We start from the raw sequence: 23,369 nt of genomic DNA, 5'->3' as shown, positions 1-23,369 counted from the left end.
GGATGGGTTATGCACTCCACTGTTTTCTTTCAAGCTGCTCCTCCTCTCTCTCTCTCTCCAGTAGCAGATTTGGTTGCCAGACTCTCTAATTCCTGCTCCGTGCAATGGATGTGGGAGGCCCCGGGCCAAGAGAGCAGCCTGGGGAGGGCTGTGAGGAGGCGGCGGTAGGAATATAGAGGGGAAGGTGCTTGTTGCTCTTGCTCTCTTGTCTCTATTATTGGTTTGGTTGTTGCCTCTGCACTCTTGCCACATAGGGAGACTGTGGAGCTCACGGCGCATGCTCGGCAAGGCCCCATAGAAACTTCCTGCTGCTGGAGGAGCCCAGCTCAGGGCTGCTTTTGGTCCAACAGCTCCTGCTTTTCCCCCAAAATGCACTCACTCTCACCCCCCTCCCCACCAAACCCACCCTGTGTGGGTTCTTTTTTTTTTTTTCTTGTGTTAAATTGGCATGTAGGTACTTCCTCATATAAAGGAAGTTGCTTTCTGCAAAGTGCAGGCATCCTATCTGTGAGTTCACAACAGCCACTGCTGAAATATAATGAGATGAGATTAATGTACTGTCTCCTCGTGTTGTCCGGTGCCTAATCAATATGAAAAAGACGTGTAAGATCCTCTAACTTCCAGTTAACCTTCTGGAAAATAAGTATTTATATCCAATTCCCCCAGCAGTCCTTTATTTCTTATGGTATATAAAGGACTCATTAGAAAAATCACTGTTTTGTTAAACTGTTCCAAAACTTATTCATAAAAACCACCAACGCAATGAAAAGTTTGAATTTTTAATGAAAATGTTCCTTTTAAAGCAATGTCTGTAAAGAAAACCAATGCGTTTACGGTGTGACACAACATAAGTGGGTGTGTACGAGTAGTTTTCTTGTGTGAACTGCAGAATAAATTAACATTAAAGGATGAGATGGTGACCTGTGTTTTAAGTATATGCATTTGATTAAAAAAAAAGAATAAATATTTCCTGATAACTTTAACTGCGTGACTGGAGGGTTTATCAGTAGGACAATGATTACTGCACAATGCTTTTCGAAAAGGCTTTCAAATGACTTGCATTATGGAATTTGTGTTATGGGTTGATTTGATACTTGCTGGATTTTTAAACTTTCCTCTGTGTTGCCCTTCCTGTTTGATAGGGGGCAGGTTATTCTCACTGCTTTAGAACAGCCCTCCCAAATGGGAATCATTTTGGCATCTGAAAATGTAATCTCTAAATTGCTTGGATTATTTGCTTGCATCTGGTGTAGATGATGTATTTGCTCGCATTTTCTCATTTCTAAGAAAGTAAGTGTGGAGGTGTGACAAACAAACTTGGGTAATTCTTGGTGCTCTGCGTGATAACTTGTGTGACAGGGGTTTTCTTTTTCCTTTGATGCAACCAACTCGTTGGGCTTGCTTTGTGGTGCTGGTAGCTGTTACCCGGAATATTTTATGCTTTTGGAAAAAATTATTGCAGTGACTAAATTTGTCTACATGATTTTTACTTAAATTAGTCCCCAAAAGTGGTGTTTTTAAGGGTACACATCATAAAGTTGCTAAACATTGATTGAAAACTGAAGTGGTCTTTTTTTTTTTCCTGAACATCTGTTATTTACCAACAGTATGTAGTGTTCCTTGGATTGAAAAAGGGATTTTGATTTCAGTTATATACAGTTAGTTTCACTTTTGGTACCAGTGTTGCTTGACAGTGGATTTGCATTGACAATAATACATTAAAAAAATCTAAGCAAATAGCTACAAAACCTCAAAGTGTTTTAGTGTTTTCTTCTGAACTTCTTGGAATCTGGACCAAGTTTTCAATCTCAACTGCCAGGTAACTGCTATTTAGAAGTCCTCTCCATATTCATTTTGCAATCAAGGAAAGGAATCAATAGTTTGGGTTTTGTCTTGATTACGTTTAACACTGTTTTGATGCTCAGCAGTTTCAAAAGTGGTTTGGGGTAGTGTTTATTTTTTTTTGTTGTTTTTTTTTTTTTTTTAAACATATCCTATATTTTCTCGTCTGAAGGTGCTGGTAGAAGTTATTTTCTTTATATCGGGAGCCTCGAGGAGAACTAGGAGCTCAAGTTTGAGTGTTGTTCAGTAGTCGTAGAACAGTCAAGTTTTCTTTTTGTTTAATAACTAGAACAAAGAACTTGCTCATTATTGAGGAAACAAGGTATAACCTTCCTTTACAGGAAGGGATGCTGCAGGGATGCTGAGCAGATGTTGACAGCTAGGAAGCTATCAAGTATTTCTTAGAGGGATTTTAGATTTTTAAGTGCTCAGACAGCACTTGAACTTTAGTATTTGTCTTGAAATTCTTAGGTAGGAGGGGTAATATAGGAATGACAGCAGTGCTTGGGCATGAGTAGTTTTCCTTAGTCGTCTGACTAGTTTAGTTATCAAATTTACCTGTATTAGTAACAGGTTAGATGTTTTAACTGTGTGTGCACAGGTATGGTCTTGTCTCGAAATGCGCGAATCAATGTAAAATGTTCGTTGTGATTTGGTGGGTAATATAAATTGTGCTTGAATAGGAAAATAAGAATATGTGGTGTTGATTTTGCCCGTTGCTATTAAATGGTGGGATAAACTGGTAGCTGTGGAATTAGTCTGCTTTTTAGGAAGGCTGTGCAATAAAATAGCTTAACTTTTCCAGCTGGTGGTTCATTTGAAAGTTGCAACTAGTCAAACAGAGTAATGACACCTGTGCTTATCTCGTGAAGATTTTATTTTTTGAAGAATAATTATCTTCCCCTTGAGAATGGTTATCCTTGCTTTACGTACACTGCTGTGGCTTGGGTTGCAGTTGTGACAATCTTAAACTTCTTTGGAAAGCATAAAGTTGGGTGTCTGTTAAGATGGCGACAGTGTTAACTCGCAAAATTTGCTAGCTGATATGCTCAAAAAGTGAATTGTTTCTTCTAAGATTTGTTAAAAAGAAACCCATTATATGGTTTTAACTAGAACTTCGGGGGGCTGGGAGATGTCATTACCCCTGTATTACTGTACTTTTACATGCAAAACTAAGGTATGTACAGATCACCCAACAGCGTGCTGCAGTACCGTATCTCTTTAGCCTCTGCTTGCTTCCAAAGGCAAAACTGTACAAACTGGAAGAAATCATCACAGGAAACCAACACTTGTTCTCCTTGTTCTAACACATATACGCTGTCTTTTTTACTGAGAGTTTTATTTGCTATGGAATACCAGTTGCAAATTTAAATAGTAAATGTATGTGATAGAGGGGAGCAAGAACTATATCTGTATTTAGGGCTGTGTTTAAGGAACCATGATACCAAATCACCGCCTCCTTTGTGTCGGTAAATAGCTTCAGAATCGGTATAAATGTTAATTAAGCACTTGGTCTCTTGTGAATGAAAATATTAGTAGAATGTTAGCTTGCACAACAGAGATCTAATTTTACACATGACTACGCAAAATGCTTGCTGGTTTGCCAGGTTCCCTAGTGTGTGAATGGGAGAACCTCTCGCAGAGGTGAATGGCATCTTCTAAAGTGTGTTAGGCTGTGTTGGCTCATCAATTTTTGCAGGTTTTTCTTAGCAGTATGGGGTTGTATTTACTCTTGATTGAAATGGTAACAAGTATGCACGCTTTGCATATTCTTTCTGCAAAATAGTGAACTTGCATCAAAATCTTGCTGGTAATGATCATGCTAAAGGTGGTCTTGGAAACAGCAAGTGTGTTTTGGTGGGTGGATTTCCAGTCTGAGGTACTCTTCTGTACCCTCACCGCAGCTCTAGCTTCTTTATCTCCTTTGTCTCTTGACAACCACCCTGACAGATTGACACAGCCTAGAAGTTTGTTCCTTAATTCTGTATGAATATATTGTGTTTGTTTGGAGTTTGATAATAAAAACATGCTTTACATGTTGGTTCGTGTTTTAAGTGGTGTAAAGAAAGACATAGAGCCACAAAGATGATGAGAGGGCTGGAGCCCCTCTGCTATGGGGGCAGGCTGAGAGAGTTGGGGGTGTTCAGCCTGGAGAAGAGAAGGCTCCGGGGAGACCTTATAGCCCCTTCCAGTCCCTCAGGGGGCTCCAGGAAAGTTGGAGAGGGACTCTGGATCAGGGAGAGGAGCCAAAGGATGAGGGGGAACCATTTTACACTGAAAGAGAGAATATTTAGATGAGATCTCAGGAAGAAATTCTTGACTGTGAGGGCGGTGAGCCACTGGCCCAGGTTGCCCAGAGAAGCTGTGGCTGCCCCATCCCTGGAGGCGTTCAAGGCCAGGTTGGACGGGGCTTGGAGCACCCTGGTCTGGTGGGAGGTGTCCCTGCCCAGGGCAGGGGGTTGGAACTGGCTGATCTTTAAGGTCCCTTCCAACCCAAACCATTTTATGATTCTGTCATGAGGTGCAGATGCCTGGTGGTAGGTCCATTTCTGTAAATCTTTCCTCCCCTTCCCCTTTTCTGTCTTTATAATGAGAACTGAGGTTAATGGCAGGCAGCTTGTGGAAAATCTGTGCAAGCCATTTATAGTTCCTTTAATTATTTTCACTAGAGAATACCTGGTACTGCGTCGTAGAACTGAAAAAATAAGTAGTTTTTGGAGCTGCCATGCTTCAAAGCAGTAAGTTTTATGTTTTACAAGCTGCTGTATTTTTTCTAAATCTTCTAGACACCTAACATCTCTTTTCGAATGAATTTGGATGCTCAACTCATCTATTTCAGTGGGTTATGTCAAGGTTTTTTTTATTGTCATTCCATACCTCTGGAAAGCTTTACAGCATTAAGCTTAAGGGTTCTTACCGTTCTCTGAAGAAATTAACAATTAACGTTGGCTTAAACAGCTGTTTACTCTCTGTATGGGAGAAACATACCTGAAGCCCTGCAGCTGTTTAATATAGCAAACAAAAGCCAACAATGCCTAATGACAAGGAGTTTGACAGACTTTCAAGCTCATGATTAGGTACGTTTCTAAGGAAGATGGTAGTGAAGCAGTGTGTTGTGTTAATGTGATTGATTTTTCTTGTATTTAACATTTGATATCAAGCAAGTTTGTGTACTGTTGATCAGAAGTTATGGGGTTTGGTAGGACTCTTAAGTGAAGTCATGATACATTGCAGTAACGTGTAATATCTGCAGTAGATTGGTTAGTATTAAAAGTAGGTGATAAATGTGATAGGGAAGTAATGTCAAACACTATTTTACTTAAAATTTAATAATTGATACTGTACTTGAGATTTATTAACTGGTTTCAATGCGGAAAGATTAATTCGTGTGGTGTCCTTTTATGTAACTGAACAAGTTCTGACATCTAAGGTTGGTAGTGTCTGTAATGCTGGATGGGCGGAGTTTATTCACACACTATATATTGCTGAATCTTCTTCATTAAACATATAAAGTGCGTGGATATGTTGATATTACAAGCTTGCTTCTGCCATAAAGCTGTATCAGCTAGTCAGAGGTAACACTTTTCATCTGCTCCGCAGGTCTGACTGTTCATATCTTTTCACACCCATTTCTTTACGAGTAAGAAATTTAACTGCTGTTCTGAATCAGTCAAGTAGTTATCACCTGAATGCAGGCTGAACTTACTTGTGTATTTGCGGAATATAAGTAGATCGCTGCTTTCCCGCTGCACCTAGGGACTGAACCAAAGCATTTATGTCAATGCCGTTAATCCGCCACCTGTTAGTGAAATGCAATATTTTTAACTTAGCAACAAGCTATTGGAGAATAAAAGAGTATCTAGTAAACTTTAGAACGCAGTGTATTACTTCTATGCTTGTTTCATTTTTGAGCACGATGGAAGTTCCACACCTCTACTGTTTCTGGCCATCAAATTAACCGATTTGTTGAAGGTAGACTCCAGTGGCTTGGAGCTGAAATTCTCGAACAGCATAACAGGGTTAAATTCTGAGAAACTAAGTAGCAGGGGTAATCGTTCTTGTGACGACTTCATGGCAAATAAATCTCTAATGCAGAATAAACTCCTCTTTTCTACACTTCAGTCACTTTAGATTAGTGTGACTTTAAGGTCAGCATGTCTTACCCACACGTGCTTTTCAGTTATTCATTTACAAAGTGAATTAAGTTTACCTTGGAATTAATTATCTCATAATAGAGCATGGATGCATATCTTTAACTATTCCTATTTTATTAGTTTTTCTGTGGTGAGACTTCCTTTCTTCACATGCGCTGAGCTGCCATGTCAGCTCAGCCGAGTGCTCTCGTATTTAGCCTGGCAATGCCAGTTTTAACTAGACTCCACATCATCTTACGATCTTATGTAGGAGACGGGAAAACACTGCACTTCTGGGGAGACAAGCAGTTCGGTGTATTTCCAGTAGCACTGCCCATCTGAAAGAGATGACAGAATGTCTTGAGCAATGGAAAAAAGGAACTTGGGATGCCGCTCTCCAGGCACAGATGAGCTGTGGCAGGATATCCTAGCCCTCTGCCAAAGCTCGGCCCTCCTAGGCGTTATGCAGGTTCTGCTGACCATGTGCCTCCATCGAGGAAGAGCGGTAGGCTTTTGGTCGGTGGCTTTGTTGAATTCCAGCTCACTTTGGATGGCACAGAACCGCAGGCAAAACTTGTGACGTTGCTTCCAAGTCACAGTCTTAAGGCTGATTTCAGGACAAGTGAGTAAGATCCGGGAATGCTGGTGGAAATTTTTCTGTCCAGTGCAAGATGATGTTTACTGAAAGAAGCTGTATTGTGGTACATCAGAGAACTTCATAAACATCAAAGTGAGTTGTGTGTGACACCATCATCGCATGTAAGCTGGAAGTTACGTTTTGTCCAGCAATACTTGTCTAGTGCTATACCTTGTCCTGGCCAACTTCAGAGGTCTGCAGAAGCTGTAAGCGTTTCTCAGAACACTCTCCCTGCATCCATGTTTGTCACCCAGGGGCTTCCTGAGTTTTCTATGCCTTCTGTGAATGTAACTTTTTCTCTTGTTTGGGATCACTTCAAGCTAGTATTATCTAGCGTAAGATCAGTTGGCAGGTACATGTGTGCAATTATTAGTGCCCACTGCCTGGTACACACGCTTCTGAGCCCGTCCCAAAGCTGACATTTAGACAAGCTTGTTTGTGGCCTGTACTAAACTGAGAAGCTCATGGGAACTTCTGGAAAACTCATAGTATTGTTGATAGGAAGATCAAAACAGAATAACTATTTGTGGTGTTTCTGTGCTCTTCAGTAGCTGATAGATTGCATCCATCGTGCAGAAGCCTGGTAGGTTTAGGGGGGGAAAGAGAACCTACTTAGTGACTTGTTAATAATAGCCTACTGGAGGCAGAAGGCAATGACATAAAGACTTCCTTTGTGTGGGGTGAAGGAGAGGACAGGAGCTACGGAAAGACTGAACTGGCAAGAAGGGGCAGATGATGGGAGAGAGGATGATGAATAAATATCCTGCTGAAGAATACTGTGGCTCATTGCTGCCTCAGAGCCAGTTGTCTTTGAAAGTATCCGTTTTTACATCAAGATCTCTCTTTGGGCCATACAACGCTTAGTGGTACAGCTGCCTTCCTCCAGGTTTATGGTAGTTGGAGTTGGTGGAGATATTCAGCGCTTTATGTGTGTCTGCTGTAGTTGGGACAAGCGTCCTCTGGCATCCTCATAGAACAACCTTTGTTGCGCTCCTCTGGGAGGAAATGCAGGTGTACGGCTGGAGAGAGAGCTGCAGTTGCATTCCGGGAGTACCTCCTGGTGCAGACAGTCCGCACCAGGACTGCACGGTGCCCTGCGGAGATCACCCGTCCCCTGGTGGAGAAGGTGCCAGGCTGCAGCGGTGCAGAGCACCCTCCCCTTGCGCTGCAGGCTCTCTTCAGCGTTCCCTTCTTGGCCACTGGTGCTGGGGCAGAATAATGCATTGGCTGTGGAGTTCAATAAAAAATAAAAATCATCTAGTTGGTTCTAAATGTTAAAATCATTGAGAAATAATAACTCATACAAAGGTGTGTATATTTTTTGTTTCCTCCAGCCTTGCAGTAAGAGTTTGTTCCAGCTGTGGAACAGCAGGGTCTGTGGCTGTTCATAACACTAGGGTGATCTTTCCACCCTATTTCATTACCTTTTCTCCCCTTCAGTGAACTCTCCTTTGCTTTACTTGTTCTAAAAAGCTCAACAAACACTTTAGCATTAACAAGTATTTCTTAGTAACCTCTAGCATTTGTCAGTCTCTCATATATGCAGTTTGCCATCAGCCTGATACAGTTGTTTCTCTTCACCGAGAGCCAAACAAAGCTCTTAAAGCTCAAGTGGCGGAGAATTTCTCAGAACTACAGGAGAAATTGTGACCCTGTTGATGTCTGTAATGGTCTGGGGAAAGCAAACAATCTCTCAAAGTGAGGGAAGGCCTATTTCTAAAGATTCCTGTGTTTCAGCAGCTGTGCTTTAGTATTAGATGTCTTTCCATTATGATCATTTAAATCTTGTAGTACCTTGGAGAAAAGCACTGCTTACCCTTAAACTCGCAGGCTTGATTGATACTTGAAGAAGGAGTAACAAGTAAGCTGCACCTCACCAGTCCCAGCCTTGCAAATCTCCTTTTCCAAGAAAGTGGTGGTTATCAGCCTGAAGCTCTGCGGCTTTTTTGGTTGTCTTAGGCTCTACTGTTTTTCTGTCTTAATGGTTCTGGTTGGCGAAGTCCTGAATCGGTAGTATGCTGAATGAAGTGGGGTGTTAAAGTTTGTGTGTGAGTAATCACTTCATTGCCTACTCCTCTCAGTGTCCCTCTGGTACTGCCCTGGCTGTTTTCCAGCTCATCTACAGCTATCTGGTAGCACGAGTGCCAGGGCACGTTCATTGCCTTTTAGTATTAATGACTAGCAGGATTATAATGGTTTCCTCCTGAGAACAAACTGCAATACTTCACAAAAGCCCTATTAATTAGTAGATGATAGAAGTGTGGAAATTTTAGTTTGATCCCAGAGCTTGTGGTGTTCTTGCAGTTATCAACAATACGTTGCAAGAAAGCATCCAAGGTGGAGGGCTGCGTGGCAGGATCCAACAACAACAAAAATACACCCAAATGCCCCCGGTATTGCCTGGAGGTGGTAGCTAAAAGGAAACTAGCTGGAGCTGGGCCTAAAGTGAACGGGTAAATGCTCTGCTTTGCAAAAAGGTAATTCCAGTAAGTGGCAAAACTATCCCTTGAAATGCATATTTAAGCTTAGACAAATTCTGTAGCAGACAGTATTAGCTGACCTCCTAAATAACATGTTAGCAATCTGTGTGAAGGTTAAGAAAGGCTATCAGCAGGTAAGAAAAACTGATATGATAAGAAGGGAGCTTTTGGAAGACCTGACCTTTATAAGATGGGAGACCAGAAGGACTAGTCATAAGTCAAGGAGTAAAAATGCTGACTGTGCCTTAGATGCAGCTTGCAGAGCTAGTAGAGGTCTCTGAATGTGTGTTTGTCTGACAAAGCGGAGTAAGATGGCGAAGATAAGTGTCAGGGCTAAATATCCCAAGTTTTTATGCTGAGTAGAAGTTGTTTGAAAGATGGAAGTCTAACGCTGGTGAAGTTCAGGAGAACGTACTCATAGCTGGCAGCAGAAAGAAGGATACTAAAAGGTCCAAGGTGGATTTGGAGAGCATGTGGACAGAGAAGTGTCTTGTGTAAAAAGAAAAAAAAAAATCTAGGAAACGTGGGTGTCTAAAATCATCAGGATTAAAATAAGTACATTGCTGAGAACTTAAATAACTTCTTTGCATAAGGTGTCATTATTAGGCTAATTTGTGATATCTTTGTTCTAGTTATGCTGCCTGTCTGGCAATAAGGATGAAATATGATAAAACTGACGTGTTCGGAAATGAGGTACTGGAACACGCTAATAATGTGAAGTCATACTGAGTTGCTGGGCCTAAGCCTGGGTGAGTATCTAAATACTCGTTTGGCTTTCTGAAAAAGTTAGAAATACAGCTGGTAAAAATAGACAAACTCGTATTAGAGCACAGAAGTGGAAGACAAAGTGAGTAGTACATTTTAAAGAGTGTAACAGAGATTTAGGGAATCAAAAGCAAGGAGCTTTTACATCTGGTTTTGATAAACTTTATGAACTTGTAATTTCATAGTTTTCATAGTTGTATTAGTTATTCTCTGAAGAAAAATACTCTGCTGTTGAATAAATTTACCTATTTGAAAGCAAGGATAGTATTTTTGAAGCATGGCTATATGGATCGTGCTTGACAGATACATACATATAGAGGCAAAGTCTTTGAAGGAGGTCACTGATTAAAATGGTTGACTTGTGTTCCACGGCAACCTTACCTGATAGGACCAAAATAGTAACTTTCATGCCCAGCCCTTTCTTTGACATTATTCTTTGTGGCAGGAGGAGTCAGGTGAGCCACAGAGGATGTTTTTAGTCGTTGCAGTCTACAGCCCAACATGTTAATGCAAACTGATGTTGCTGTGGTCTGTGTTCATGCTGTCGATTTTAAGTTAGGATTGGCTGAGGAGTGAATTTGCGTTATGTTCATCCCTGATAACCCTCCCTGGCAGAGGGTTAGAGGAACACTGAGGAATGCAGCACCCAACAGTTCCAGCCATACTGAACATGAGTCAGCATCCAAAGCGGTCACCGGTTGAGAGGGAAAGCATCATCGTACACCTTAAACTGATTAACCAGCAAGAAGCTGGTTAGAAAGAGAGACTGTGGGTTTTTTTGGTCACTGTGGTGTAAGTAAAGTAGAATTCCTCAATTTTTCTTTATGGCATGGGCAGTTAATCTTATTTGCCAAGAAAACAGAAAGGAGAGGAGTCATTTAAAAAAAGATTAAGGTGAAAGATGGCTAATCCAGCCAAAGGGGAGGCACTGCTGTGGATAAAATAGTATTGTGAATGGGCAACAAAACTGCAAATGAAACAGAGTTATAAGTATGTATTAGAAGGAAAACTGTTTATGACGGATACATTCCAGGATATTTTAAATTAGCTGTTAGCTCAACGCAATATTCTAGCTATATTGTGACAGGTCAGAGAAAAGCACCTCTATTAACATGGAGCTGGAGTTTAAAAATTAACAAAACACCAGGTAGCACGAAGAATGGGCTGAGAATCATGTGTAGAACTTGGAGGATATTTTATTCGGGGGGTGTGTGCCTACCTCCCGTTTTGTTCGTTGGTTGTATACCTTCGTCTTGATTTTAGTGCTCAGTTGTGGCTGTTCCATCTTGAAAGATAATGCAGACAGATCAGTAGGACTGTGAGGACTGTATAAATATTTGGGGGGGGGAGTTTTAAAAGAGGGTATTTCTAACTTCAGAGGAGATTTTAAAAAGTATACAAAGCAAGGCTCCTAGACATTTGCGTTCCTCTTATAATTTAAAACCAGAAAATGGTGTATTGAATGAAATTTAAAATTAATTCACATTTAAGTGCCTTTCATATGTTCCGTAATTACAATTAATCACTGCAAATTATTACTGAGGCCAGAGCTCAAAAAGATTTAGGTACTAGTGGATCTTGAGTTGTAGTGAGAATATTTAAAAATAAAACTAAGAGCGTGAAGTTTCTTGCTTCTAAGTTAAGCCAGGCTGTATCTAAAAAGAGGATTTAAAGATAACCTGGGGGCAGGTAATTTCATACATGTGCTGTGGGGTTTTGTTCTGAAACAGCAGATGGTGGTCACTGTCAAACCCAGTGCTGGATTATACTCACTGTGTGTGGCTCATCGTTTTCTTTTCCAACGGCTATGTATAAACACCTTTTCTGCTGCCAAGGTTTGTTCTCCTCTCTTTCTACCTGTACAGGGAAGGAAGGATCTTCTGATCTCACAAATTTTAGTGTTTTTCAGATACTGTTGCATTTTTGGGAAGCCGTTTCAGTGGGAAGATAGAGGTGCGCATTATATTGTGGCACTTTCCTTCTGCCCACAACGGGAGCTGCCGGGCTCTTCCCAGTCCTGATAGCATCTCCGCATGGTTGTTTGGGTTGGAGGGTTTGTATCTCAAAACACGAGTTTTGAGTGATGGCAGTATGCAAATGGTAGCGAGAAACTCATCGTCCCTTCAGGCTGTTACACTCATCTTTCTTTCTCGCTCAGATTAAAAGTTGTGTAAAAGGTGGCTGGCGGCAACCAAGACCGAGTTACGGAGAGGTAACAGCGCTGGCAGCACTCCCAGTCTGGCAAACTGGTCTGGGGCTTGGAGTCTGCCTAGGTAGACAGTAGATAATGTTGACCCCAAAGCTAACAGTCTTGGCTACCCCTGTGAAGCTGCAACAGCCCCAAAGTTATAACCGTTTCTTGCAATTAAAAGGATTATGTTAATGGGGGTAGATATTTTAGCAGGTCAAAACATGAGTTTGCTCATAAAAGTTTATACTCAAGAGTTGGGTGTTTCAAGGAATAAAACTTCTTTGTGTGAGATTCAGATATCAACTTGCACAACGACATAAGTGGTTTGCTTTTTCTTTAAGTCTAAGTAAGTCTTTATTTTAGTCCTAAGCTTAAGAAAGCTGCTGAAAAGCCACAGCGTGTTTTTATGTACTACTAGCACTTTGTCAGGCAATTGTCTTGGACAGTTTTGCTTCTTAAATTTCTATTCTCACTTGCGTCCTGGGTTTCTTAGCAAATAATGGAGAAGTTGTTGCTACTAGCTGTGAAACCATTTAAAAGAAGCCTTAAACTCTGTGCTAATTGGATTAAACTTGTAAAATTGTAGGCTTGTGATCACAAATTCAACTGTAGAATGACTTTCATCTAGCTGTGTGACTGCCACCTTTCACGGGCCCCTTCATCAGCTGCTAGAAACGTCGCGCTCTTATGACTGTTTAGCCCAAATCTCTGAAACAGGGTGCATCTTTTTCTGGATCTCTGGTATTTCTTTAAAATATTTTAAATTTTCATTTGCACTGCTGATAAGTTAATGAAATGACATTACCTTAGAGCAGAACAAACGTGTGGTTACTTCTTTCCAGCTGACGGGGAAGTGTGTTCTGCGTTGCAGAATGACAGGCGTTGGCTTCAACTTCAAAGTTTGCTTGTGCTGATCCTTAAAGAAAACTCATGCTCGTAGGAAACAGTCTCAAGTTGCACCAGGGGAGGTTTAGATTAGATATTAGGAAAAATTTCTTCACTGAAAGCGTTGTCAAGCATTGGAACAGGCTGCCCAGGGAAGTGGTGGAATCGCCATCCCTGGAGGTATTTAAAAGCCGGGCAGACGTGGTGCTGAGGGACGTGGTCAGGCACTGGAGAGACGTGGTCAGGCACTGGAACAGCCTGCCCAGGGAGGTGGTTGAGTCACCATCCCTAGAGGTATTTAAGAAACGTCTAGATTTGGCCCTTCAGGGCATGCTCTAGTGGCAGAGGTTATAGGTTGGTTGTTTGTGGTTGGTTTTTTTTGGGGGGGGTGGGGTGGGTTTTTTTTTTTTGTTTTGTTTTGGTGTGTGTATGGTTGGACTCGATGCTCTCAAAGGTCCTTTCCAACCATGAAGATTCTATGACATGGGTTAGTGGTGGTTTTGGCAGTGTTAGGTTGATGGTTGGACTTAATGATCTTAAAGGTCCCTTCCAACCTCAACGATTCTGTGATTCTATATTTCTATGTGATGCTGCTTTTTGTAGAATACCAAATGCTTACTGAGTGGTACTCAATTTTTCTACAGAAAATTGGTCACCACTGAATGTTTTGTGAGATATAAAATGTACATCTTTGTAGCACGGTTACATTCTTGCACTTCTTTAGGGTCCAGTAAACTATTTTTTTTTAATTGGGAGACCTACATTTTCAAGACCAGGTTTTCAAGAAAGGTGTCTGTGATATTTGACAGTTACAGAGAAACTGCCAAGAAGCATTCACCAGTGGATATTGTTCGGTAAAGTTTTTGTGTAAATGAAAGATGAAATGGTGAATCCCGGAGTACAAATGAGACTTATTTAAAGTGCAGGTTGGATCGCCAGTGACTGGAGAAAAAACCCACTATTTTTCAAGTTGAACACAAAAAAGAGCAGAAATATCTCTTATAGAAGTTCTCATCTGGTATATGAAAAAGCATAAATCTTTCAGTTTATTCCACCCCGCCAGTGAAGACTGAAGAATGATTTCCTCTAACCTTGATAATGAAACTTGTTTTAGAGAAGTGATTTTTATTCAGCCTGCTCTGATTATTTTAATAGCGCCTATTTATTCAAGTGAGATATACAGGGGAAAGTGATTTTTGTAGCATAATCAACATCCTTCTTCTCTTAATGCCAAAGAAAACTCTCCGACGGTACCTGAGAAATTTAGCAAAATTGACAGCAGAGTGGTGTTTGTAGTAACTAAACAAAGCAAGGAATTGAAACGCATTTAAATTTGTCCTTGTTTTCATGTAATGAACTAAAAAAGGACTTGCATTCAAGTTATCCTGTAGCAGAACACATTAAAAGAAGCCTGTTACATTTGTTACGTGAATGAAGCTAAATGAAGCTGGAGCGTCCTTAACTACTGATGTATGCAACTCTGCGCTCGTATGTTTAATCTTGATTTTCACTTATTTCACTGCACTGAGGATACTTTAATTTAGTTTAGTGTAACAGGATACATGCTCTTTCTCTTGAAGTTAAATACTGCCATGCTTAGAGAATTGATTTTATCTGCCAGAAATGTCTGTGCCTGGGTAAATCTTATGAACTCAGGTCAGATCCGCAATGGTAATTCTGTGCCTAAAGGGGAGCATAAGAGTGTAGGTAATGGTTTAAGAATGACACGTACCCCCTGGTACCTGATAACACTCCTGTATTTCCAAGACGTTGCGTACGTCGGTTTTCACTGGTAAAAACTTGCCAGGCACTCTGCAACAAAATTAATCTCACCAAATGTATTTAGCAGAGCGCAGATATTTACTTTAGGATGAGCTGATTCTTCCTAAAAGTGTCTTTCTCTCCATGGGCTATAAATGGATTATATGGAAGCAGCTCAGGTGTAAATATCTGCATTGTCTTAGATGAATCCCACTGCTATGCTGCTGCCTTTTCCAAGATTTTAATGGCAAAATACTTTAAAAAAATTCTGGGTGACAGGAATAGGGGCTGAAGCTGGGGCTCCTTTTTCACAGGAATTAATCTCGCTCTTCCTTTTCTTCTTTCTTTGGGCCCTTTAATCTTGCATTTCTTTTTTAGCTGCTTGCCTAGGAGTGGGAGTTGTAATTTTGAACCTTCTGAAAGTGAACGAAGGCATTGAATTCAATTTTACCATTTCTTGAATGGCTGTGTGACTACTTAGTGTTAGATCAAAAGGTAAATGTTGCCTTCTCAACTTTTTTCACTCGCATCCTTTTTTGTAAGCGTTAACTGGTGTTCCATTACTGTAACGGCCAGCAGATGCCTCAGTCCAGACTGAGATCTGGGTGTAAATCTTAATTTTTGTAGAATCATAGAATTGTCGAGGTTGGAAGGGACCTTTAAGGTCATCAAGTCCAACCATTAACCTAATGCTGCCAAAACCACCACTACGCCATGTCCCTCAGCACCACGTCTGCCTGGCTTTTAAATACCTCCGTGGATGGCGGTTCCACCACTTCCCTGGGCAGCCTGTTCTGATGCTTGACGACCCTTTCAGTGAAGAATTTTTTCCTAATATGTAATCTAAACTTCCCCTGGTGCAACTTGGGGCCATTTCCATTTGTCCTGTTGCCTGTTACTTGGGAGAAGAGACCGACCCCCACCTCTCTACACCCTCCTTTCAGGGAGTTGTAGAGAGCCGTAAGGTCTCCCCTCAGCCTCCTTTTCTCCAGGCTAAATAAATATTGAGTTTTTATTAAACCTGCTCTGTTTTTTCTTTGTTTTTTTTTTTAATATTGACTTTTTTGTGCTGCTGATCGTTCCAGGGAGGGGTTGCATTTCCGAATATGTGCCTCTTCAGCATTTCCTATGGTAGAGTTGAAGAATCCCATCTGATCAAGCTGCTTTTTTTTTCACTAGGGTTCCTAACTCTGCTTTCTGTAAGACACCTTGGTGCCTAACACAGGCAAAACAGGGCACCTTGCATCTTCTTACATCTCTGCGGTGTGGGTAAGTGTATTCTGCAACACGCTCCAAAGGCTGGCTCCCAGTGCCCAAACTGGGCATGCTGGTGGCATCAGCTGCAGCTCTTCTCTGCCTGGGTCTTCCAGGGGAAAAAAAAAAAAACACCATGCTACTAAAAATCTCTCTGGAGTGGATTTACTCCAGTGTATCGGGAAGCTGTGGGGGTGCATACTTGCACTGAGGAGCTGCAGAGGACTCCAGAGTCCATACTAAAGTGTAATCTCTGTGATTACCTTTCCCCTTTGTCACACCCGCTCTTTATTTGAGAATTAAAATGACACAGTTCAGCCCTGAGGAGGGAAATACGGATTTTCTGCTCCTAGTCTGAAAGTCTTGTTGTATTGGAGACTGAGATGCCTCAGCAGGTAAGAGAATCCCAGAGTCATTTTAGAAGATCTTCATTCCTGATTTTTACTAGCCGTAATGAAAGATATTTGTGTTGCCATGTCTTCGCTTTTATAGGCTGTGGTCCCAGCAGTTTCGGAGTCAAGTGCTTGCCTATGCATGAATTAGGGATCAGCAAGTCAAGTGCCGATGGTTGAAATGCACGGTGTGGTCACTGCAAGTGATTTAACTGTGAACAATGGCAATCTGGTAAAATTTCAAGTGTTTTCAGTACCTGTTTTTCAGTGCAATCTGCTTGTTTCCACATTGCTGCCACAGCCTGATTTTTCTCACTTGCTGTTCACATGTCCAGAGTTTGTGGACTGGAGCCCATTTTTTATTCAGTACGTTTTTTGAGGCAGTAAACTGGGCTTTTATTTGCTGTCTTTCCTTTCCCGGGCTATTTCCAGTTTCTAAAATAGATCATGTACTATTTTTTCCTGCATTGTTTTCAAAGTAATTTTCCTTTTTTATTTTTTTTCCTGCCTCCATTTCTTTTTCATTGCGCAGTACAGCATGCTTTTCTTCCTAAATTTTATGCTTTATTCTAACATCAATCTTGCTTTTGTTAACCTTTCTGCTCTTGCTTAATATATTAGCTTAAAAGGCTTCTAACATTGGTAGAAACCTAATAGGCAGAGAATGAAACAGAGGGGACTTGCGAAAGATTAAACCATCTTCTAGCTGCTAAAGGGTTTTTGAAAAACAGCTGTGTAGGGGATTTTGTTTAGATCGGTGTTGTCTTTAAATCCAGCTTCAAGAGTTACGCTGATGACAATACATACAATTTGTTTAATCTCAGTTTCAGGTAGAGTGAGAGGGTGACTGATGGTAGCGTGACTATTAGAGAGCACAAGCATAATCAGATTGATTTGTGGGCAATGGAAGAAGGCAGAATGAAAAAAAAAATGGGAGGGAAGGGTGCTCAGTAACAATTTTGACAAATAGGCAATAAATTCTAAATATTTGAAAATAACCTCATAGCTAATGTTAGAGCTGAATTTTAATGTCCTGTCCTGGTTGCAGCAAGGACCGATGCAGTGAAGTCAGTACGCAGCTCTGATAGCAAGGTCTGTTAGGTTGGCGACACAACTTACCAGAAGAACTGGGGGTGGAAAAGGCCTTTCAGTCCCAGTTCAAAGCACTATCCACAGTTCATCTGCAAGCGGCAGTGAAAGAGGTGATGTGCTGGGTTACATCCACGGGGATGGCTGGGATGGGGTTTATCAGCAAGATAATCTTAACTGTGCTGAGTGATGTTAGAATGGCATGTGCTCCCAACAGCCGGGGCAAGCGGGAGAGTCTTCTAATAGGTATTTGTACAGATAAGAGATATAAAGGTACTCGGATATTTGTATGAAAACAATCTCGCTGCTGAGCATCCACATTTTGAAGTACTTTCCTTGGATAACAATGTCGTTTAAATGTGAGCGTGGTTTGTTTGTTTCTAATGCCTGCCAAAATCTTTCTAGGAACAGGATATAAAACTGCTACTTGGTGACTTGTTCTTTCTGTTTTGATCTTCAGTTTAGTTACAACATGTTTGATTGTTCTTTTCATTCACCGGGGAGGCAGAACGGTTGCATTTTTTCCCCTTTTCTGCATGTCTTTTTTGGTTTTATGGACACACAACTTGCTAGGATGATAACACTCATCAAGGGAGTCAGCTAGAAAAATAACATCTTTAAATTGTCCTTTGGAAGAGAAACTACTGCTTTTTCATGTTGGGAAACACTGTAAGAGGTCAAATGCTTCGCAGTTGTGTGGTTTTTTTTTTTTTTTTTAATGCCAAATTTGCCTGAATATGGGGCTCCTTATTTTCACAGTTATTTGTCAGAGGTTCATTCTAACTCCTTGCCTGGTTCATACTAGAGGTTTTGTCCTTCAATTTATTTATTTTGCCAAGTTTGTACCAAGGCCATCATTTTTCTCTGTGGTCTATAAACTTCTTAATCCCAGCTATAGGATCTCCCATTTTCCTTGTACTAGGAGTTGAGATAAGAAATGAGTTAGATAGTTCCTAGAGAAGAATATTTATGTTACCATAAACCGGTGCTGCTGCTGTTCCCATCCCCTTTCTTTTCCCAAGTGTTTCACTAGTTGTTTAATGAACCAGATGCAAAACCGTAGAATCACCGAATGGTTTGGGTTGGAAGGGACCTCAAAGATCATCCAGTTCCAACCCCCTGCCCTGGGCAGGGACACCTCCCACCAGCCCAGGATGCTCCAGGCCCCGGCCAACCTGGCCTTGAACCCCTCCAGGGATGGGGCAGCCACAGCTTCTCTGGGCAACCTGGGCCAGGGGCTCACCACCCTCACAGCAAAGAATTTCTTCCTAATATCTAATCTAAATCTCCCCTCTTTCAGTTTAAAACTATTCCCCCTCGTCCTATGGCTCCCCTCCCTGATCCAGAGTCCCTCCCCAGCTTTCCTGGAGCCCCTTGAGGGACCGGAAAGGGCTCTAAGGTCTCCGCAGAGCCTTCTCTTCTCCAGGCTGAACCCCCCCAACTCTCTCAGCCTGTCCTCGCAGTAGCGGTGCTTGAGCCCTCAGAGCATCTTTGTGGCCTCCTCTGGCCCCGCTCCAACAGGTCCATGTCCTTCCTGTTGAAACTAATCTAGAAGACAAAGTGTTTGCTGCCTCAGATTGCTCTTGGGACTTCAGACTTGCACACAAAAATGGAGGAGAATAATAAAGATGTTAGAAATGCGGTCACTTGTCTATTGAGTATTCTTGTGCCTTTCATAAGGGATGCAGCCGACTGGTTTTAAGCACATTTATGCCTAAGGGCTTGTCTGTAAAGGGAATTAAGTGCATGGTGAGTCTGTGGTGGGCTAAGTGGTACACTTGGCATGTCGTTCGTAACTCTTCATCACCAAGTGCCTGAGTGGATGCTCTTGCCTTTGCATGTGCTTCTAGTTCAACTCCCTGCAGCATTGACAGCGGAAGGAACTGAATGTGGTGGAAGTAGGAAAACTGATGCCAGTAGCTAATACACATAAGAGTAGGATAGAGATTGGTGGGAGATAAAATGATGCCGTCGGTCTCTGCTGTCCACCTGCTTAGCATGGTTTTATTTGACAGTGAAGCCATAGTGTGCAGAGGTAATTTTGGTCAAGGGAGAAAGATGAAAAGGAGCAAACTGTTAACAGAAATATTTGCTCTGTGTATCTTATGAGTCACTTTTTTTCTTCCACTTGCCAAAACAAGTTAGCATGGAAAAAGGTTTTACTAATGTAACTGGGAAGACCTGTTTGTGTTCGTAAAGCATGACAACTGCCAGCAGCTTTTGCATCCCAAAATGTTGCTTCTCATTTCCTTCCCTATAAATCCCCACAGCAGGAGGGGTTCAGTCTGCCTTTGCCTTATGCCATGAGGAGGAGAGGAGGCATAGGCTTTGCAGTCCCCATCAGTACCAGGGACTCCATGCATCATTTTGATATTCTCCTCTGTGTCCAGCACTCCAGATCTGCTCTGATGCCGAGGTTTTTAATTTGTAATCATTTTCCAAACAAGAAGTTCCACCATTCCTCCCTCCTGACCCAGGGCTTTGTCTGTCATCTACACTTTCTGTTCTTCTCCTTTATTTCAGTTTTGTTTAGGGGGGTGGTCAGCTGTGAGCATATTAATTTTTGTCAGGGAAAATAAGTAGAGGTGAAATGGGCTTATGGTTATATGGGAAGGTGTAAATGGATACCCACAACCGGCTCTTTAATCCGCGGTTGTGCAGGCGTTTGAAAGTTACAGCTTTTCTGACCAGATGATGGGCTTTCCACGTGTTCATACTTTTTCTCTTCCGTTTCAATTTTCTTCTTTCCCAAATGTATTAGACCTGTGTGACTGATGTATGGGACGTTCCCTGAAATGCCGGAGTAGATAGAACAGTGTTCAAAGGATTTAGTGGGATGCCCAGACAAGAGCCTGCCCTCCAGGAAAGTGCAGGACTTAACGAATGGGCTAAACTCCACCAGAAGCCCTATAATTGTATATACAGTGACTCATTCTTTCTGACTCATGGCTTCTTCCTATAAAAAGTCTATATTTTCGAATATCTAGCAGATGGCACCACGGTTTAATTATACTTGATTCTTTGAAACAGTTTCTCTTAAAATAGTGCTGTACAATTTTTATTAGCGCTGTGCGCAGAGTCCTGGCATTTTCTCCACCATTCAAGTGTATTCTGTGAAGCTTTTAGAGAGCTACTGTATGACTTTCCAGAGAGACCAAAGTTTCATAAAAGTTTGAGAATATCATTCAGATTTAGGGGTTTTTGCATAAGTTCCATTACACTTTTTTGGCCAAAACATTACACAGAATGGCTGTTATGCAAGAAAGATGCTATGTGTTGTTCCTTCCCTTATGTGAAATTGAAAAAAAAAAACAAAACATAAAAATACAAAGCAGTATTAGGTTATTATATCAGTTCGTGAAATGAGCGATGCAGGTCCCACTTGAATGGAGATGATATTTTACAAAGGAGATGATAGTCCACCGTTGTTATTTTAAAAAGGGCAAACAACACAACCCAAGAGTAATTACATCTCACGTTCATTATCTTTGGTATGTTACAAGTAGGATTAGAAGGGTGTTGTAAAAATGATCCTTATTGATGTCCTACTTCAACGAACTCTTGTCAAGAATTATCTATTTATTCTGAACAAAATAAGTTAATTTAAAGTTAGGCAGATGCGAGCATTCCTGAGACGACTGAAACATTTGTTGTGTTTACTAGTGCATTCTGTTCCTTGCCAAATAAGCGTTCTGGGGAAGGACGGCTTTTCTACCACTCGTTAGCCTTCCTACCACCCTTCCCTGAGCTGGTATTTCTGGGCAAGTCAGGTATACGCTGCTATGTGTGATCCATACGTTATTTACGGTTCCTTTGGTTTCAGTAGAGTTTGTTTCTCAGTCCCATAGGCTCCTGCTGTAGTTCAGGCGCCCTGGCTGGTCAGGCTGCGCGTCACACTCTCCCTGGTTTCTGCCTGCAAGCTGGACACCAGTTTTCTTCTCCGAAACACCCACCTCGGTCCTTAGGGCAAGGAGGATAGTGTGTGATTCCTCGAAGCGCAACACCATTCCTCTAAGCTCTTACTGGAGAAAAGCCAGCCTAGAGATCCAGTCATTAATACTGTTACGGTACACGAAAAACATCTCAAAAGGATAATAAGTGAATGGAAAGTGAATTTGAAATGTTTTGTGATGTTTATTTGTGAAAATAACCGCAGCGGTACATCATCAGGATCCTAGAAATGCAAAAGCTGAAATGCTGGAATCTCAGAAAAGAATTGGGGTTTCTGTAGGTACTAACACAAATCACAATAAGTGCTGACCAAGAGTGTGCAAAGTTATTTTCCAATTTTTTAATTTTTAACATTCTCCTTTTCTTCGCAGACTAATACTCTAGCAAAGATTTTTGTGGCGACTGGGGATTTGATTGTTTGAAACAAATCACCCAGGCATCTTTAGGTTTCAAATCAGCATGTACCCATTAAAAAGAGATCTGATTAAAAACAAACAAACAAACAAAAAGATGCAGAACAAGAGCTTTGATCCAGCGAGATTTTTGAATACTCTGGCTCAGTTCCATGTCACACAAACACAAGCTTGAGGTTTAATTGTATGAGTTGACTTTGATAGAATTGCTCATGTGTATGAAACGCTTTGGGCTTAATTTTGTTAGTGCCAAGTGCTCGGTGCCTATCTGGGTTAAGACCTTTGATCTTGTTCCTTTTAAAATGTGTGGCCCTTTAAAATTATGAAATGCATCAATTTTCCGGAAGACGAAGGAGGAGATGTGTTAGGTTTTTTCAATATACAATGATAATGGAAATTATGAATGGAATAAAAGGGAAACAGTCAGGCTGGTTTAGAGTTGCTTCCAAATTACTTACATTTAAAGGAATTATTTAACATTTACCGGGCTGCTACTTTGTGTATTTATTGAAGAAGTGAGTTTGTGTGTTAGATTTCCGGTTGTGAACCAGCAGAGATGATGTACTTCTGAAATGACACAAACATTTTCATCAAAGTGATATTTTACCAACTCGTTATGTTCACCTGAAAACAGAAGGATTTGATTGAAAGGCAAATATCAGTTAGGAGAATTCAAGTTAAATATTGAAAAGATTCACAGAGGTGCTCAAATGTATAAAGAAATAGCGTCTCGGTAATGCCTACTTCAGAACAAACACGTTTGGTGTCCCAGCTGATCATAAATTATGATGATGAATGTTCTTGGGTTTTAACTTTTAAAGCACGTGTGCATAGAGTAATGAAAATGCTTTCAGAAAATAAAATTGTGTGCGAAGAGTGTAGAAATAAAAATACTTGAAAAATTCATTTCTTGAAGTTTTTTTCAACACATAACAAATAAGGAGGCTCATGTCACTCGACATGTAGAGTTGCATTAATAATTACTAGTTGCATGTTTTTAATACGTTATACTGTTCTCTAGCTTGTAAAATTGATGTTCTGCAGATTTGCCACTTGGTGGTGCCAGATTGATTTATAAATCACAGCTGTGAGCTAAGACGAGACGTTGAAGTTGTATTGAGGAGTGTACACTAAGAGATAAGTGAAATTTGGCTAGAAAACTGTAATTCTAAGATGGCACTGGTGCGGCAGGTCTGGCCTCCATCCCTCAAGCCCTGAATCTTGAGTCCCTCTCTGTCCTTCCAGCACAAAAGAGAGTAAGTACATGGCAAAGCTGCATCTGTGAGGACAGAGTTTCTGGGACGTTTCTCCCATACCACGCGCCCGGGCAAAACCAGCTTGGATTCAGCGATATTCCAGGCATGGTGCAGAAGATGGCTTTGGGGTTTCTGGAGGCAGCCGCAGGTGCGCTGCTCGCAGTAGTATATCTGTAGGTGTTGGACTGGCGTAGTTCCTGTCCAGATGTTGTTTTAATGCCGCCAAAACTTTTACGTATTTATCACTGAGCTCTGTCTCCTTGAGTTTAAGGAAGGGCAATCATCGGTCATTGTAAATGTAATTCCAAACAAAAAGACCC

The 23,369-nt window shown here is 41.2% G+C and overlaps 1 protein-coding gene across 5 annotated transcripts in view; it reads left to right on the top strand.

Annotated features, from left to right (window-relative positions):
• RSF1 (remodeling and spacing factor 1) overlaps positions 1 to 23,369 on the top strand; it is a 66,535-nt gene that overhangs the window by 1,277 nt on the left and 41,889 nt on the right. Inside the window, exon 2 of one of the 5 annotated variants that reach the window (XM_074572333.1) lies at positions 9,725 to 9,841. The exons of 2 other annotated variants lie outside the window; for them this stretch is intronic. The gene's annotated coding sequence lies outside the window, so the exon portion shown is untranslated. Of the gene's footprint in view, positions 1 to 9,724; positions 9,842 to 15,923; positions 15,964 to 16,425; positions 16,573 to 23,369 lie in introns of those variants that run through there. 2 more of the 5 variants (XM_074572332.1, XM_074572334.1) reach the window with 2 other exon arrangements.

The sequence above is a fragment of the Larus michahellis genome, chromosome 1 (genome assembly GCF_964199755.1).
Source record: "Larus michahellis chromosome 1, bLarMic1.1, whole genome shotgun sequence".
Lineage (NCBI taxonomy): Eukaryota > Metazoa > Chordata > Aves > Charadriiformes > Laridae > Larus > Larus michahellis.
The sequence above is the reverse complement of the archived record's forward strand: the minus strand, read 5'-3'. Positions and strand labels throughout refer to the sequence as shown.